This window comes from Rhinopithecus roxellana, chromosome 5 (assembly GCF_007565055.1).
Source record: "Rhinopithecus roxellana isolate Shanxi Qingling chromosome 5, ASM756505v1, whole genome shotgun sequence".
Taxonomy (NCBI): Eukaryota; Metazoa; Chordata; class Mammalia; order Primates; family Cercopithecidae; genus Rhinopithecus; species Rhinopithecus roxellana.
In genome coordinates, this window is record NC_044553.1 from 98,627,046 (window position 1) to 98,644,878 (window position 17,833).

Here is a 17,833-nt window from a genome sequence, read left to right on the forward strand (position 1 = left end):
ATTAGAATAGGGAAGAAGACCTATCTTAACTGCTTTCTGCTGACAGGATGCACTGTTTTTAGAAGGCAGCAGTCAGATCTCCCTCAGAGGCCTAGCTAAGTATCCCTGGGAAAAGGAGGCCCATTGTTCAAGGCTCTGGTTGTATGACCATTTGGAGTCTGATGGCCTGAAGAGAAGAGACAAAGTGGGTTATTTGAAAGTATGCATCAAAATGAAAGGAAAAGGGGTGGGTAATGACAGCTCAAAAATCCTGAGGCTCACAACATGCCCATATAATCAGTGGCTACAGTTGAGCTTGCTAAGATTTCAGTGCATGGTGCTTAATTTGGTTACCTCCCTCGGTCGTATTTTCCTAAAAACAAAACGTCTGGGTTATGGGGACCCTATTCACTCCCATCACCTGGCAGGATTTATGGAATAATTACTCAGAATTAAAATATTAATCCAGATTTTTCGTTACCCATCCCTTTTTTTCCTTTTGAGCTGCAACTAAAGATTGCTGGTTGGTTCATAGGAATAAGCAGGGTTAGTTTAAGGTACAGGGAAGAAACTTAAAAGCAACTCATAAGTCTAAAATTTAGTGACAAATGTATAATTTTTGAAATATAATTTGTCTCTCTCCAGCCCTCATTTTTGTTAAAAACCAATCATGATAAGACTGAGTTGTTTGCAAAGTAGACTTTAGTCTTATACTTGGCCTAATTATTTGCATAAAGTGAAGGAAGAATAATTCTTCTTACATAGGCTTCTTTTATTGGCTTTAATGGAATTCTTTTCCACAATGAATCTCAGATAGGACTTTCTAAAGCTGAGGCTAGCCAGGGTTTTGTATCCTCAGGTTTTGTACCTGAGAGTTGGGTAAACTCCTTTTTCCATGAGGTCCTAAGAATACTGGGTTCCTGGGCCTGGTAGAAAGTTAGGAGCCCTGTAGGGGGACTGTGTGGACAAGGTACGAAGTCAGTTTTCCCAAGGGGCTTTTATTGGCTCTGCAAGTTGAGCTTGATTCCTTAAAGGAAAGCATACCCCTCCAATCAAATCTTGGTAAAATGACCAGTTTCTCCAACTGTGGCCTGTTGAAAGAAAATGAAATTTTTTTGTAGTGATGCAAACAACTATATTGCCACAAGTCAAAATACTCACAGATTCCAAATTATGGAGAAACCAGGCCAAAGGAGAAACAAATATGCTTCAAATTTTGTTCACAGGAATATAACTTACTCAATTATTAAAGGCTCTAAATAGATCAAAATAAGTCTCCTTGACTCTGAAAAGCAAAACAAGGATCAGCACAAGTCAAACAAGAGAACCTACATTTTCTATTAGTTCTGTCCATTCAGTTAACTCTTGCTTTGCTCAATATTTGTGAGCATTTCAGCTCTTCATGAATCCTGTACATTTTTCCTTTATTCCAATATTGCAATCTCCAAAGTTATCAGAAACGTGCATTAAAGAGCACCTGTCAAAGTTCTATAGCTTATTACAAACCACCCTTTGAAGAGAATCAAAACAAGATGACAATTGTCTGTGAATAACCAAATATTCAGTGTAGGTACTGTCAAAAACATAACTGACAAAGAAATTTGGTTATCTCTGTGGTTTACAATACTTAACATAGAAACCTTAACTGTGATTGATAGCATATACTCAGACATTACAATTTTAGAAATCCCATACAGTTTTGGAACATATATTAATATTATTCCCTAAAATACAACCTGAAGAAGATTATACATGATTTTGGCAATCCCATGTACCTAAACGTGTCAAATAATCCTGTTTAGCTCTCTTCTGGATGCTCTAGGGGCCCTCCATAGCATCCAAAAGCTACAGGTTAGGAAAGACAATCTTGAGGCTGAAATTTGATTTGGGGAAGCTTGTAAGATATTAGAGGTTTAAAACATTTGATGTTATGAAATAGAATTCCAGGTTACCATAAATTATTTATTTTGCCAAAATGATGACTCAGAAATTTTAAAGCAAGAGAAAGACCTTACTCGTTAGAGGGAAGACTTAGCTTTCCAAGCAATTTATCTCCTGCCTTCTCTTTCTTTTCCTTGGTAGCCTATCTGTGACACAAATTGAAATCTTTCATTATCCTTCACTATTAGATGAAAATCTTGTACAAGGGAGAGAAAGCCAAATTTCACACTCACATTAGTTTACTATTAATGTCAACCCTAATTTTCTAATGAAAACTTATAGGCAATCCTATCTAATCTTATCTAGTTTGACCATGAAGTAAGATTCTTACAATAACCCTTTTATAACCCTTTACAAATTTTGCTAAAGAGCAGATTACTGCCTCAGGGTAAACTTGTTGTGCTTTTATTTCAAAGCTCAATTTATAGAAACAGCATATATTTTCCTTTGGAATTTCTTTGTAAGATTAATTTTTGCAATTCTTCCACAATTTGTTTAGACCTTTAGCTGTATTTTGTCTATTTAGAACAATCCTCTAACCTTAGGCAAAAATTTACATTTCTGTGCCTTCTTATAATCTTCTACTAAGATTATATAATTAATAATTATTTACTAAGATTAAGGTCTATGTTACCAGGCCTGACCAAGCTGTAAAGTAGGCAAGTTGAATAGTTCTCAAAGGCAAAAAAAAAAAAATAGTTCAAAACCTTAAGACACTGAGCAAACCTAGTATCTGACCTGCGTAATTTAGACCACCTATTTACATTTTATTGACATTTGCATTTTACCAGTAATCTTTAAAACTGTTTTTATTTCTCAAAGATTAGAGTCACACAGGCCAAGAGGGATTACAGCTTTTATTTTTCCTTCAAAAAATATTTGATCTATGCACTTATTTTCCTTTAGGCCAATTATTAGAGCTCTCTTTTATTATAGACACCACACACAGCACATGTATAACCACCCAGACAAACAGAAGCAGATCCAGCAGTTATAAGATTTTCTGATTTATAATCTCCTAATTGGACTACCGGCCTCTGAGTGGGACCCAGTAAGAGCAGGACTAGCAAAGCATGCAGTTTCTAGGACCTAATAAACAGGTATAACTGAAAGACAAATACAAATTTTGAGAGGTAACTATCTGCTCTTAATTCCTGGGGTTCCGTGAGGAAAACAGAAGTTTCTCCCAAAATGGAATTCATGGCTCCTGTTCTTTCTTCCAAAGGAGTCCTAGGCCATCAGAAATTATCTTAGGAACTCTCATGCATGCATTAAGAGTGGCAAGGCCAAATGGAGAAAAATTATTTAGACTACTGAGAAAAAATAAAGAAAGAAAACTTTTTCCAGCAAAACAAGATCCAAGGAGAGAAAAACATAAAGCGTTTTAAATAGACTTATAACTTGAATATCTGTTTTAATTAAACTGAGTGCTCTTTAAGAAAATCTTTTTAAATCCCTTATTACCCTACTTTAGCCATGCTAAGTGGCCAATATGGCTGGCTTTTGAACTTAACCAAAAGTAAGCACCCGGGTGCTCAGAGAAAGGAAAATTCAAGGTAGTTAGTGGAGGGCAAGATAATCAACAAATGGTAAAGGTCATACAGATCTCAGACCAGAAAGGAGTCATTCTCTAAGTAAGGATTGAACCCGGGGTGCCACTGTAAAATGGTGAAGGCTAAAATAAAGCACTGCCATGTAGTTACAGGTTACACTTCCAAGGACAGAAAACAAGATGCAGATCTGCAGCAAAGTCTACCACTGACCAGTTTGTCAAGCTGGCTTGGGCAGCAGGCCTCCGCATTCCAAGTCCCCATCCCATCCTGTGATACCCCACTTTTGACCAGACTATACAGAGAGACATGCAAAGCACACCAGATGGGCTACAGCTGAAGACTAACCTCAAAAATTATTTTTCATTGTTATAACTTTACAGAGAACATAAATGGTGATCCTTATCATTCCCTAGACTAGTTTGAACAGGGAAAGGGAGGCCAAAAGCCTGACTTGTAAGAAAAAAACTCTTACCTTTTTGACAGAGTGTCAGACTTCATTCCCTCCCCCTGTGCTCAATCCCAAGCCAACCAGTTTAAGGCTTGGAAAATTAACTTTTCCCAGTTTGGAGGATACATCTGAGGGAAGTGTTCTGCAGCATGAGGACATAGTCATGCATCTGTGAAGAGAGGACAGAGGAATAAAAAGGAAAAAGAAGGCATTTATTCGAAGGACTCAGGGTGCATTGGAAAGACACGCAGGCTGAAGACAAATGGCTACTTATCTAGAAAGAGGGAAGCAAAGTGTCCCTGGTTCCCTTCTCTTCCTAGCAAATACCTAGGGTATATAAAGGATAGAAAGTGAGACATCCCTCTTTCTTTCTCCTGTCCTTATATCCTTGAGTCCTGGTGATCATGACAGAGTGCCACCACTCTGTCAAAGTGGTTTTCAACTATGTTTACAGGGGGTCTAGGAGGTGGGATTTTCCGTTCTTACCCACAGATTCCCTATCTCCTCTGCTATCAGTAACCTTTGAATTCTGAGACTTGGAATTTAGTTTGGGATAAAAATGTGTCTAATTTGGAGTCTTATGGACTCTTTACCATAAGCTGAATATTAAAGTAAAGCTGTGGAATTGAGTCCTCCAACAAGGGAGGGAAAATTGTGTCTTATGAATTGGGGTCCTAGCCTAGTAAAACGTCTTATAAGAGGGGGGAAAAAGCCTCTCACATAAGAGTTAACTCCTGACCTGATGGAAAAGAAAAAAAAAAAAAAAAACTTATATTCAGGGCTGTGCTAACTGCTGACAGGGTGGAGAAAAGGAATTTAAAAAAAAAACACACAGCTTAAATACAGAGCTGTGTTAACTGCTGACAGGGTGGAGAAAAGAAAAATATGCCTGGGGCAGAAACTTCTTATTCTTATGCAAATGCATTTCTGCAACAAGGAAAGAGACTTTAAATTGCTGTTTCTTCCCTAGGCTCAGACTGAGACCAAGCTGGACCCCTCAGATGGAGGAGGGGAAGACTCTGTGGGTACATGGCAGGAAACACTGGTGTATTAGTCTGTTCTCATGCTGCTAATAAAGACCTACCTGAGACTGGGTAATTTATAAAGGAAAGAGGTTTAATGGACCCAGAGTTCCACACAGCTGGGGAGGCTGAAGGCGAAGGAAGAGTAAAGGCATATCTTATGTGGCAGCAGGCAAGAAGACATGTGCAGGGGAACTCCCCTTTATAAAACCATCAGATCTTGTGAGATTTATGCACCATCACTAGAACAACACAGTCAAAACCCTTCCTCATGATTCAATTACCTCCAAGTGGGTCCCTCCCATAACATGTGGTGATTATTACAATCCAAGGTGAGTTTTGCATGAGGATACAGAGCCAAACCATATTAGCTGGCCAGCTGGCAGTGTGGAGCCTGGGCCCTTGAGGCTGCTTTGGGCCTGCACAGTGGCTGTGGCTCAGTCCCACCTTGCATGGCCATTGGACACCACTAGCACATGCAGTGGACAGAGTCCTGCTCCCTAGCCAGGAGGGAAGCGGGCAGAAAGCTGCTGTTCACCCATCCATCCTATGCACATGCCTGCGGCCATTGGGGTGGCCACTGAGGGCCAGAATACTGAGGGATAGAACACCTCTAATATGGCAAAACAAAAGATAGCTGCCATTACAGTCCTGAAAAAAGAAGGAAAGTGCCATAGAAAAGGCTGGAGTGGACTGAGGCCAACACTCCCAACTCCCAACAGCAAAGGGGGAGGTGGGCCACTGTTTTCTCTACCCTCAGAAGTCTGAGGACAAGAAGACTCAGAAACAAAAGGGAAATAAATTTTTTGTTCCCCGTTTTACTCACTCCTCTTCTTGTCCCCATATGCGCCACCAAAAAGATGCAGAATTTTTGTTCCTTAGTTCAGCTAAAATCTGGGTTCTTGTCTTGTGACCAGGAAAAATTAGGCACATGGATACAATGAAGGATGAGAACAGATTCATTAGGCAAAAAGAAAGCTATCAGCAAAGAAAGAGGGGGTCCTGCCTATAAGCTCCCATCTTATAGATTGAATACCAGGCCACCACACAAGAACTGAAGAGACCCAGCTCCTACACTTGCACATAGCACTAATTCCTGGTGGCTCCACCCCATTCTCCCAGGGCATATGCAGGCTCCCAGTCCATTGTAGGCATGACCAGCCAAGACCCTGTGTAGGTTCCCTTATCAGCCTTCTCCATCTATCACTTGTGGGAAAGTTTTTAATAATTCATTCATTTTATGTAATATTTCCCATTTTCTTTGGACCATTCAGTTTTTCTATTTTTTATTAAATGACAGTGTTTATATAGAAATATGTCCCTTTCGTTTCAATGTTCAAATTTACTGATATATATTTTTTTCATAATACCCATTTATAATCAATTCAATTTCTAAGAATGACTCTTTTGTTTCATTATGTGTTTTCTCTCCTTTATCTTTTATCAATTTTCCTTGCTCAGACAATCTTACATATTTTTGAAGAAACAATTTATATTTCCTTTTTCACAGGCAGGGTCTCACTTTGTTGACTAGTCTCTGCTTGAACTCCCAGGCACAAGGGGTCCTTCCACCTCAGCCTCCCGAGTAGTTGAGACTACAGGCGAGCCACCATGACCAACTTAGAAACAACTTTTCAACTGATTTTTCTATTAAATATTAAGTCAAATACCAGTCATTTTATTTGAAAGTATAATGTATGACTGAAAAGAGTATTTTCCAACTATTGCATATAATCATAAATATAACGAGGTCAAGTTTGATATTCAAGTCATTTAGTGCTGCTCTATCTTAATTTTTGATTTTTATGTGCTTCTTACACCTTACTGCATAATCTATGCTAAAATATTCAACTCTGATAGCAAATTTATTGGTTTTTCTTTTTGTATATCATCAATTTTTGATGTATGTACACTCAGATTATATTACTAGTTACACAAAATTTAGTTTTGTTTTACTCCATTAATACATTAAACATTTTTTTATTTGTATTTGTAGTAATAATTTTTGCCTTAAAAATGCTTTTGATCTCACTATCTCTACAACTTTCTTTGGTTAACTTTTGTATGGTGTATATTTCACCTATCCTTTTACTTGTATCTGCTGAAGAGCACACAGCTGGGTTTTGTTTTCTTTCCCGTTTGAATATTTGCGTCATTCATTTGAAGACCTTATTGCATTTATTTTTAATTACTACTATTTTGAGTATCAAATCTACAAGATTACTAGCTACTTTCTTCTTTTCCTACATGGATTACTTTTTTACCCTCCTTCTGCATTTTTTAAAATTATTTTTTATTATTGCAGTTTTTATCCATGATTAATATGAGAGTTATACATTCACTACTTTTTTAGATGCTATCCTAGTGATTGTAACATGGAGGCTGAACTTACAAAGTCAACCTTTTATGACACTATTATTATTGAATAATATAAATGCATTTTAAAATTTAGTTAAATATATCTTCTCCTTCCTGGCCTCACATTATAGTAAAGTTTATTAATTTTTATACACATAAAACCCTCATTGCCTTATTATTATTCAAACAGACAATATGTATTTATACTTAGTAATGTTTATTACTTAATTACTTTACAGTACTTTCTGCATCTTGAAGCTGCTGAATGGTATCACTATTTTTCCTTTCTGAAAAATATCCTCTGCATTTTTTATGTGGATTTTCAGTAATAAGCTTTCCCATTTTTTTGTCTTAAATGTATTTATTTTGTCTTTGTTTTTAAAGAACATTTTAATTGGATATAAAGTTTCAGATTGGCAGTTTTCACATTTAACATTACGAAGCTATCGGTCTAACTGCTGCTTTGTGAAGGCAGTCTTCTATTTTCATTAGGTTGACTCCTTTATATATTTTATCTTTGTCTTGGGCATTATACCATTCTAATCTAATGTATCTAGGTAGGTATATTACTTATACTTGTTGATATCATTATCATATTATCTTAGTGGCATACAACAAGTGTGTACTCTCAATCAGAAGTCTCAAATGGTCTGTGCACCTATATTTAATATACTTCTCATCTTCAATGGATAAAGGTCTATTCACAGCATGTATATAATGTCATTCTCTGTGTCTTCTAACAGTTTTGACTTAATATATATTTATTTGTCTATTATTAGTATAGCCATGACTGCTTTCTTGGGTTACCATTTACACAGAAAACCTCTTTCCATTCTCTCACTTTCAACCTATCCATGGCCTTAGATGTAAAATGCATCTCTTGCAGATTGCCAATCTATGTCTTTCAACTGGGGAGTTTAATTCATTTACATTTAAATTATTTACTGATAGAAAAACACTTACTTTTGTGAGTAACATGCTATAAACAGTTTTATTTGTTTTGTTATGTCTAATAAATTCTTTTTCCCTCATTTATTTCATTACCACCTTTTTTTTTTTGGTTTGTAGCTGATTTTTTATAGTGACACTTTGATTCCTTTCTAATTTTCTTTTGTGTTTATTCTATAGATGTTTACTTTGTGATTATGCTATTGTTAATATTATATGTCAGCTTGTCTAGCCACTAAAGCTCAGATATTTGGTTAAACATCATTTGGTTAAACATATATTTGGCTAGATACTGTGATTGGTGTGTGTGAGGGTGTTTTTGGATGAGATTAATATGGGAATCCATCAATGGAGTGAAGAAGGTTGCTTTCCCAAATATGGGTGAGCCTCACCCAATCATTTGAAGAACTGAATACCACAGAAAGCTGATCATCTGCCAAAGAAAAGAGAATTCTTCTTGCCTGACTGCCTTTGACCTGGTACTATTTTCGTGGTGCCTTCAGACTGAAATTGAAACATTGACTTTTCCAAGGTCTTGGGTCAGCCAGCCTTCATACTAGAAGTACACTATTAGATCTCCTAGGTCTCAGGCTTGATAACTATAGATTTGGAAATTGTCAGCCTCCATAATCACACCATGTGTGCTGATTCCTATCATTTATGTGTGTGCACGTATATTTATGTTTTATATATATACACACACACATACACACATATATGTTACATATACAATTTTTTTTTCTTTTTGGGAAAAAGTACTTATTTTCTGCTGTGGCAGTATTATGTTAAAGCTAATTATGTTAGACTCTATTAAGTGACTCTAATAATGTCCTTTATGTTTACATAATTTTACAAACTTACTATCATGATAAATATTTGGACCTTATGATTACATAGGTCAGATAATAGAAAGAAGTCATACAAGTCTCTAATAAATTGTATGGTATAACAACAGAGGAAAAAAGAACAAGAAAGCTGTGAAGACCAAAGCAACTTCTAAATACAGTTCACCAGAGCCCTTTCTTACTTTCATAAGCTGGTCTTTATCTCTGGATTTTGAACCACTGACATACATACAGGAAACCCTTATTTCAGAAGAAATTTTTTAAAAAATGTTTTCGGAAAGGTATTTTATGCCCTACTGGCCACCTAGTCAAGAAATCCTGTGTAATTAGTTAAACCAATACTTGGATGTGTAGATTGAAGTGTAAATCTTTAATCTACTCATCTCTAATGAATACAAACAAGCTGGCTCTGAGTGACACAAGGAGAGTTTTGAAATTTAAACAGCATTTTATAAATCAATAGCTAGCTTAATCCATTCTTACCTTGATCAAGAATCAGTACCAGACTTCCATATCTTCTTGATGTAAGCACAGAATACTATCTTACGTAAGACTTAAAAACACTCATGCTAATTAAGTACTCTATCCCATATCCAGAAATTTGAATTGGGAATAACACATCGATACATATAAAATTGGGATCATGTTACAGTCATATGGGCTGGAAAAGGAAAATACATTTTACAGACAGAAACAAATATGACACAGACAAGAGAAGTGCACATGGTAAATGAAAAGACCCAAAATACTTTAACTGTATTCTCATTAGATTGCTTGTATATTCTGGGAGTAGAGATTTCTAGCTTCATAACCATCTCTGCTTCTCATATTCTTCCTGGTCAAATGAATACTGAACAATTGTGGCCAAGAAAATAATTAGGACAGTCTGAGACTTGGGTACATTTGGTCCATTTCTGCACTTTTTGAAAATGATATCTAATCTCTTCAACTTGGTGTGACACAGATCACAATATTTAGTTGAGTTCAGAAACTTGTTATGGAAAGCACGAATCATGTATATATGAAATATGTGAAGTTTGTTCAGTTTGCTATATAGAAGTTAAAATGTGACTATCAGATTACTTTAACTCACTTAATTTTTAAGGTGTTTTTAGAGTAGCATAAGCATATGAAAGTATAAAATAACATTTATGGGAAATTTGGTGAATGCTGCTTAATTTACAGAATATGAGAGGACAGAAATAGACTGCTCAAATGGTGAAAGAATTATCATTTTTTACTTTCTAGTAGTTTTTATCATTAAATAAGATACACAGTAATTCAGAATTACTCAGTTATCATCCATCAAGGGCTCATAGACTCCCAGAGGAAGGTTCATAGACTGTATTATTATTTCAGACAATAAAGGAGATAATAAAGCTAAGTAAGTCTTGTACAATTTTATTTGAATTTAGGAAGCAAAATAATAGAGTTAAAATGACATGCCATGAATGAGTCTCACTTTGCAAAAAAAAAAAAAAAAAAAAGCTTTATTTACTTACAATTCAAGTGAATCATTTACTTCTTACATGAAATTGATGTATCTGAATTTTTCCATGAATTGCTGTTCTGCAAATATAATCCTTGAAGAGTTATTTGATATCATATTTCCCAACAAAATATTTTCTTCCATTTTATGACACATTGACAGGCCTCTCAAAGTAATTAGTAAAGTTAGCAAAATATTCCAAAGAAGACATTCATTAAGAATAGAATTTAATTTATATGGAAAGATACCCATTAAATAACTTACACATTATCACATATCCTGAAGTACTCATTAGAGTCAATTTTCTTACCTTTACTGTTTGTTCCACCTCATAGACACAATCTTTTTGAAAATTATCATTTGAGTGCTTATTCATAATCTGTGTTTTATTAAATGTTAATGTAATTGCCAAAAGAAATGAACCAAACCAAATTGTTCACAGAGAAAAAGACACACTGAGATTCTGTGAACACACTTCACTGAATTAAAAAAAAAAAGATGAAACTGTGAAACTTTTCATGTTGTCACAAAATTTGAAAGTATGGAGATGTGTATCTTTCATTGCTGAGGACTTTATTATTCACTGACATTCCTGTTGAGAAATCATATAATTACAGAGTGAATTAAGCTCATCAAGAACTCATACCTTTTTTAGAGTTTGCCAAGGGCAAGGGTTGGGGGAAAGTAAAAAAATATATATAGAAGCCCCATCTCTATTAAAAATTGCCCAGTGTTGTAGTAGGTGCCTGTAGGGAGACTGAGGCAGGAGAATCACTTAAACCTGGGAAGCAGAGGTTGTAGTGAGCCTAGATCATGCCAGTGCACTCCAGTCTGGGCAACAGAGTGAGACTCTGTCTCAAAATACATATATATATATTTTAAATATATATATAATATATATTTTTAAATTTTATATTATTGTATTATATATATTCACATATTATATATATTTTATATTATTATATTATAAATATTTATGTATAATATATAATATATATTTATATATTATATTTTATATTATTATATTAAATATTTATATATAATGTATAAAAATATAATATATTTGTATATAATATATTATATATTAAAATATATAATATATATTTATTTAAAAATATATATATAGAGAGAGAAATATTATACACAAAATCATGGCAATTGTGTTAATTATATATTTGCTACTTAAGACAAGAAGAGAAACAACTAAACATTCTCAATCTTAATGCTAATAAATCAGTATTTAAACAGGCAGGAATAATACTCTTATTTAAAATACTGTCTTGATTTTTATGCACTGACACAAAACCTAACTCAAACTAGAATGTGAGCTTACTCTCTATATCTATGGAAAATTAATTCTTACTCTATATTTACTATGTAACATTGGCAACACATAATGTTCTAATATAGATAAAATACAGTCATAACTCCTTATACTGCACTTCACTTTATTGTACTTTGTAGATACTGTGTATCATATATATATATAAAATTATTGTGGCAACCTTGAGTCCAAAAAGTCTATATGTTTCATTTTTCCAACAGCATATGCTCACTTTGTATTTCTGTGTCACATTCTGGTAATTGATGCACATACTTATGAGTTACATGTTATATTTTGATACAAGCATACAACATGTAATGATCAAATCTGAGTAAGTGGAATATTCATCACCTCAGACATTTATATTTTGCGGGGAAATTTTGAATGTTCTCCTTAATTCTATGAAAGCTGAGAGAGGCGAGGAAGCTGCAAAGAAAAGTTTGAAGCTAGTGTAGGTTTTTCATGAGATTTAAGGAAAATAGCCATTTAACATAAATGTGCAAGATGAAGAAGCAAGTTCTACTTAGAAGCTGCAGCAAGTTATCCAGAAGATTTAGCTAAGATGATAGATAAAAGTGGCTAGAGTAAACAATAGATTTTTCAAAGTAGACAAAACATTCGTCTGTTGGAAGAAGATGTTACCTAGAGCTTCCATAGCTAGAAAGGAGACGTCAACGCCTGGTTTCATGGCTTCAAAAGACAGGCTATCTCTCTTGTTAGGGGTTAATACAGTTGGTAACTTTAAGTTGAAGCCGATGTTCATTTATTAATCCCAAAATCCCAGAGTCCTTAAGAATTCTGCTAAATAAACTCTCACGTATAACTTGAAGGTGTTCAAGACTTTAGTGGAAGAAGTTACTGAACATGTGTTGAAAATTGCAAGTGAACTAGAATTAGAAGCAGAGCCTAAAGGTGTGACTGAATTGCCGGAATCTCATGATAAACCTTGAACAGATGAGGAGTTGCTTCTTATGAATGAGCAAATAAAGTGTTTTCTTGATATGGAATTTACTCCAGGTGAAAGTTTTGTGAATATATTGAAATGACAAGAAAGGATTACATATCACATATACTTAGCTGATAAAGCAACAGCGGGGTTTGAGAGTGTTGACTTCAGTTCTGAAAGTAGTTCTATCTTGGGCAAGAAGCCATCGAACTTTACAGCATGCTACACAGAAATATTTTGTGAAAGGAAGGATTAATGGATGGGGCAAACTTCACTGCTTTCTTATTTTAAGAAATTGCTGTAGCCAGCCAAATCTTTATCAACCACTGCACTGAGCAGTCATCAACATGGAGACCAGACTCTCCACCAATAAAAACATTTGGACTCATTGTAGGCTCAGATGACTGTTAGCGCTGTTTAGCAATAAAGTGTTTTAAATTAAGGCATGTATGAGTTGTACACTTTGAAATAGTAAATCGTATGGCACATAAATATGTCCATGCTCACTGTTTGGAAGAATTTATATTACTGGAATAACCATACTACTCAAAGCAATCTACAGATTCAATGCAATCTCTATCAAAATACTAACATTAGTATTATTATTATTATTACTATTATTTTTATTTTGACACAAAGTCTTGTTCTTGTCCCCCAGGCTGGAGTGCAATGGCGTGATGTCAGCTCACTGCAACCTCCACATCCCAGGTTCAAGTGATTCTCCTGCCTCAGCCCCACAAGTAGCTAGGATTACAGGCACCTGCCAACACGTCAGCTAATTTTTGTATTTTTAGTAGAGATGGGGTTTCACCATGTTGGCCAGGCTGGTCCCAACATTTTTTTTTACAATATTAGAGAAAATAATTCTAAACTTCATATGCAACAAAAAATACCTTGAATATCCAAGGCAATCCTAAGCAAAAAGAACAAACATTACCTGACTTCAAATTATACTACAAAGCTGTAGTAACCAAAACAACATGGTACTGGTATAAAAATAGACACTAGCTCCTGGATGACATTCTTTAGACAAACCACGGTTTAATTTTGATAGATTGTGTATGTCTAGGAATTTACTCATTTCTTCTAGATTTTCAAATTTATTGGCATATAGTTGCTCACAGTAGTCACTAACGATGGTTTGAATTTCTGCATATCAGTTGTACTGTCTCCTTTTTATCTCTAATTTTATTTATTTGTAACTTCTCTTTTTTTCTTAGTCTGGATAAAGTTTTACCCATTTTCTTTATCTTTTTAAAAACCCAAATTTTTGTTTCGTTAACTTTTTTATTGTTTTTATCATTTCAATTTCATTTATTTCTGCTCTTAGTTTATTATAGCTTGATTTAGGATTTGGTTTACTTTTGCTCTTCTAGTTCTTTGAGATGTATCATTATGGTGTTTATTTGAAGTTTTTCTTCTTTTTTGATGTAAGTGCTTATAATTATAAACTTCTTCTTAGTTCTGTCTTATTTGTATCCCATACATTTTTACATGTTGTGTTTCTATTACCATTTGTTTCAAGCAATTTTTCAATTTCTTCTTAATTTCTTCATTGACCACTGTTTATTCGGTAGCAAATTGTTTAATTTCTATGTGTTTGTATAGTTTCCAAAATTCCTTGTTATTGATTTCTAGTTTTCTTCCATTGTGATCATAAAAGATGCTTAATATTACTTCAATATTTTTAAAATTAATACAAATCTTACTCAAACTATTCCAAAAACAGAGGCAGGGGAAATATTCTTAAACTCTTTCTATGAAGTCGGTATGACCTTTATAGCAAAACCAAAGACACATCAAAAAAAAGAAAAATACAGGTCAATATATCTGAATATTGATCAAAAATCCTCAACAAAATACTAGCAAGTCAAATTTAGCAACACATTAAAAAGGTCATTCATCATGACCAAGTAGGATTTATCCCCAGGATGAAAAGATGGTTCCACATTTTCAAATCAGTCAGTGTGATATATAATATCAACAGAGTGAAGGACAAAAGCCATATGATTATTTCAATTGATGCTGAAAAACATTTGATAAAATTCAACATCTTTTCATAATAAAAACTTTAAAAACTGGGTATAGATGGAACATACCTCAATCTAATAAAAGCTGTATGTTCTACCACAGCTAGTATCATACTGATGGGGAAAAACTTTTTAAAGTTTTTTGTCAATGATATTTTGTAGACATCAGTATACAGCTCTTATATTCATTTTGTTGTATTTATTCCTAAACTTTATTTTTGATGCTCTTGTACATTTAATTGTTTTCTTAATTTCATTTTTTTGTTTATTGCTGGTGTATAAAATTATATTTTTTATATATTGATCTTATATTCTTAAACCTGTTGAATTTGTTTAATAGCTGTAATATATTTTGCATGGACTCCTTGGCATTTTCTACATACAAGATTATATCATGTGTAGCTAGAAATAGTTTTACTTTTTATTTACTGTACGAATGCCACTTAAAAAATTATTGGGAGGCTAAGACAGGAGAATTGCTTGAACCCAGGAGGCAGGATTTGCAGTGAGTCAAGATCGCTTCACTACACTCCAGCCTGGGTAACAGAGCAAGACATCATCTCAAAAGAAAAAAAAGACTATAACTTTGATGTATCTCAGAGCAACAAGAAACATGATGTTCTTACTAAATTAATGTATTTTGGATTGCATGTGGGAAAGACATAACTTGTTGCATCCAAAATACTATGATGTTCTGAAGTTGTTGTTAAAATGAAAATATATGAATATACATGTATATGCATGCTCACATGGTGATTTTAAAATAGTATTTTTGTGAAAGAGTAATGTGAAATATATATGCTCAAGTTCACATTTTAAATAAAATATAATTTAAACTCATTCTGACAAAAAGGACCACATTCTGTTTAGAATTAAGATGAGAAGATGTCTTATTTATTTAATTATTTATTTATATGTATGTCATTACGCTTATGAACACCACCACTAAATAGTATCCCTACCCTAACAATGGTAGCTGAAAAGAAAATTGGGGTCTTTATAAATGAGTAACTTCATGTCAACATTTTGTGGCTAACATAGGCTTCAAGTTCAGCAGAAAATCTTTTTTATTGTTTATTAATTCAGCAATTATTTTTTGAATTAGTAACATGTGTCTAGCATTGGGATCGATTCTGGTAACAAAACAGATGCAAATCTGTATCGGACTTACATGCTAGTAGATGGAAAGAGTAAGCACAGTGGATAAATAATATAATACATAGTAAGTGACAAAGCTCTGGAAAAAATTAGAGCATCAAATGGAAATTGGGGGTGTCAGGTTGGGTTTGGGAAGTTTGCAATTTAAATAGAGTAGTCAGTAGTCAGGACAAGCTTAATGAAAAATTTGACAATTTAGGAAAGGCTTGCAAGAGCACAGGGGGAGTTCCATGAAGATAGTTATAGAAGTGTGTTCCGGGTAGAATAACTAGTGTAAAATTTGTCAGAAACATGATTTAGATGTTTTTAAAGAAAAATAAGGGGAAAAGTATGGCTTGGGTAGAGTGAACAAGAGTAGTAAAAGATGAAGTCAAACGTAGTGAAACAAAGAAGCCAGTTAGGAGGAAGGTGCAAAAATGCAGGTGAAACATTTTGAGAGTTTAAACCCAGATAATGAAAGCATAAAAAATGGTTCATTTCAGAGTTAAGTTTCATATATCTATTACATATCTAAGTAAATTCATCAATGATAAAGGATAGGGGAAAGGTACTAGATTTTAAATATAACTTCGGAACTTAGGAATATTTAAATGCTTGAAACCGTAAGTGTGGATGAGGACACCTAGGTAATTTATATAGACAGAGAAGATTTAAAAGCTGAAAAGGATATATTTGAAAAGAGAATGAGAGGAGTCCAGTGATAAAGAAGGAAAACAAAGATCATATGTTTCAGCATCCCAGTGAGAAAAGTGTTTCCAGTGAGGAATAACTGCATGTGTCAAGTATTGCTGGCATATATAGTATAATAATGTGGGGAAAAGAGAGGTCAGCCTGTTACTGTGTTATTATAGAAAGAAGTAAATTTAAGAGACTCCATTTGGCTCTGTATTTGAGATGCTGTTAATCTGTGACTCTACCCCCAATCTTGTCCTTACAAGAGACATCGCTGTGGTAATTAAGGTTTAAAGGATTTTGGGCTGTAAGGAATGTGCTTTGTTAAACAAATGCCTAAAGGCTGCTTGTGGTTAAAGGTCATTACCATTCTCTTAAATCTCAGTAAAAGAAAAACATCTGTCTCCTGTCCGTCCCTGGGCAATGGAACATCTCCGTGTATCTGTATGTCTTAGTGCTGATTTACTCCCTTATCTTTTGAGCAATAAGTACCGAGGGAACTCAGGTGCTGGTGTGGGTCCTCTGTAAGCACAGCACCGGTCCCCTGGGCCCGCTTTTCTTTCTCTCTACTTTGTCTCTGTGTTTTATTTCTTTTCTCAAGTCTCTCGTTCCACCTAACGAGAAGCACCCATAGGTGTGGAGGGGCAGGCCACCTGATATTATATTATTCATAATATATGATATTATATTATTCATAATAATATCTGAGAATGATCATTTGTCTTATAAGTATATGAATCATAGTTATCCATAGCTTACTCTTTTATTGAAAGTTGGAATATGTGCTAGTCCTCTAATATTAACTTGCTTCCAAAAAAAATTGTTAAAAACATGATTTGCACTAGGACCATTGTAAAAGTATTTTAATTGAGATATATTTTTAAGTAAACAGTCACTAGTGATGAACACAAATGAAGTCCGGTATAAATATCTGTTTATTCTAATGTTTATTTTGGCATCTGCTTTAATAACTTGAATCTTTGGAAAACAGTAAAGCCATGGAAAATTTTGAGTTCTACAAAATTTAGCTTATAAGAAAGCAAAATAAACTGATAAAGGAAATAAAATAATGTTGCTGCATTCACCTGTTAGGCACTGCATAGCGAAGGACTATGCTAAT